Source organism: Cucurbita pepo, unplaced genomic scaffold (genome assembly GCF_057944985.1).
Source record: "Cucurbita pepo subsp. pepo isolate OVF unplaced genomic scaffold, ASM5794498v1 scafford_9, whole genome shotgun sequence".
In the NCBI taxonomy this organism is placed as follows: domain Eukaryota; kingdom Viridiplantae; phylum Streptophyta; class Magnoliopsida; order Cucurbitales; family Cucurbitaceae; genus Cucurbita; species Cucurbita pepo.
In genome coordinates, this window is record NW_028257914.1 from 227501 (window position 1) to 230000 (window position 2500).

The following is a 2500-nucleotide window of genomic DNA, read 5'->3' on the forward strand; positions in this document are numbered from 1 at the left end:
AGGCCACATTCCATGCTCAACAAGTCTCATGTCGCACGCCCAAAGTCATTTGACACCGCCTCAGAAAGCATGTTCCGCCACCACGCAGCCTTCAAAACATAGGGCTAGCCCAAGGAAGGGAGGCATACCACAACAACGTCCCACACTCAACGAGGTTCATGCCGCACGCCCGAAGGCACCCGGCTCCACCCCACCTTGCATGTTTCATCATCGTACCAGCAGCCATCCACAGTCCTCACACCAGAGATTCCCAGTTAGAAGGCAACATCGCAACATTCCGTGCTCAACGAGGCTCATGTCGCACGCCCAAAGGCACCCGATTCCGACCAGCCGAACATGTTCTGGCACCACACGCCTTCAAAACATAGGGCTGGCCCAAGGCTGGCCAAGCATCACCACAACGTCACACACTCAACGAGGTTCATGTCGCACGCCCGAAGGCACCCGACTCCACCCCACCTTGCATGTTTCATCATCGTACCAGCCATCAACCATCCTCAAGCCAGCCCAAGTTACAAGGCAACATCGCAACATTCCATTCTCAACAAGGCTCATGTCGCACGCCCAAAGGCGCACCCAACACGGCCTCACCGCGCAAGTTTCGCCACCGCACCGCCACCGTCAACCACCCTCGTCCGCCGACCACCACCCCAACGCCCCAAGCATATGCCCATGTGCGGCGCATAGTGCTTGGGGCGTGGGGGTGGCGGAAGATATAGGGGTACCCCCGTGCCCAGCCCATGCAGACTAGTCACCCCCCTATATAGTACATTTTGAGGCATTTTTGGTCTGCCAGGCCTAGATACGATTTTTCTGAGCGGTCATACGGTCAAATATCTCAAGTTTTAGAATGTTTTTTTCCATGAACTCAATTGATTCATGAATTGGACATTCTAATGGATCTAGAAATCAAGTTTCATAATTTTTCAACCAACCAATTTTTTTTAATGAATTTTTAAATATTAAATAATAAGAAATTAGAAAAAATAGCTAGAGTGGTCAAAAAAATCTGAAATTTTGTGGTAATCATTCTTTCATGTTGCTTAGCTCCCAGAAAAAAATTTACAACAAACTGACCACTCCACATGTACTTTCACAATTAATGGGTGATGGATGGGGCGCAGGCACGGGCGCGCGCGCAGCAGAGCGCGGGCGGGGCGGGACGGGGCGCGCGCTCGCGGGAGCACGCTGGCGGGGCGGGGCGGGGGGCGCGCGCTCGCGGGAGCACGCTGGCGGGGCGGGGCGGGGGGCGCGCGCTCGCGGGAGCACGCTGGCGGGGCGGGGCGGGGGGCGCGCGCGCGCGGGGCGAACGCTGGCGGGGCGGGGCGGGGGCGCGCGCGCGCGGGAGCACGCGGGCGGGGCGGGACGGGGCGCGCGCGCGCGCTGGAGCATGAGGGCGTGGCGGGGCGGGCGAGCGCACGGGGGCAAGCGGGCGGGGCGCACGCGGGTGGGGCGGGGTGGGGCTGGCGAGCGCACGGGAACGTTCCGACACTGCCCCACCGTGCGCGTTCCGCCACCGCACCCCCGCCGTCAACCGCCCTCGGCCTCCGACCACCACCCCGACGCCCCAAGCATATGCCCCTGTGCGGCGCATAGTGCTTGGGGCGTGGGGGTGGCGGAAGATATAGGGGGTACCCCCGTGCCCAGCCCATGCAGACTAGTCACCCCCCTATATAGTACATTTTGAGGCATTTTTGGTCTGCCAGGCCTAGATACGATTTTTCTGAGCGGTCATACGGTCAAATATCTCAAGTTTTAGAATGTTTTTTTCCATGAACTCAATTGATTCATGAATTGGACATTCCAATGGATCTAGAAATCAAGTTTCATAATTTTTCGACCAACCAATTTTTTTTAATGAATTTTTAAATATTAAATAATAAGAAATTAGAAAAAATAGCTAGAGTGGTCAAAAAAATCTGAAATTTTGTGGGAATCATTCTTTCATGTTGCTTAGTTCCCAAAAAAAATATTACAACAAACCGACCACTCCACATGTACTTTCACAATTAATGGGTGATGGTTGTAAAAACGCGGTCATGGTTGGTGTCTTAGTGTAATGTACTTGCTCTAGTATCAAAACTCTTCATTTTATTGTTTTAGACAAGCAAAAGAAAAAATAGTTAAATTTGACGGGTGTCACTCTTTTCTTAGTTCCAAAAAAAAAAAAAAAGCATTAAAAATGAACATTCACTTTTCACGGGTATTGGGTTTGATGATATTTTTATAGTCCAAGGCTTTATACACGTTCTTACTTTCCACGGATGTTAGGTGTGATGAATTGTTGTAGGGGCTAACCTTCAAGGCTTTATACGTGTACTCACGTTTCATAGGCATTGGGTATGATGTTTTTTTTATGGAGGTAACATCCAACACTTTTGATATGCTGTTGGTAGGACATGTATCGCACATAGCATAGGATGGGGCTTGGCGTGTGCGAGGGGAGTGGGGGCGCGGGGGTGTGCGGGGGCGTGCGGGGTGAGCGCGCGGGGCAGTGCGG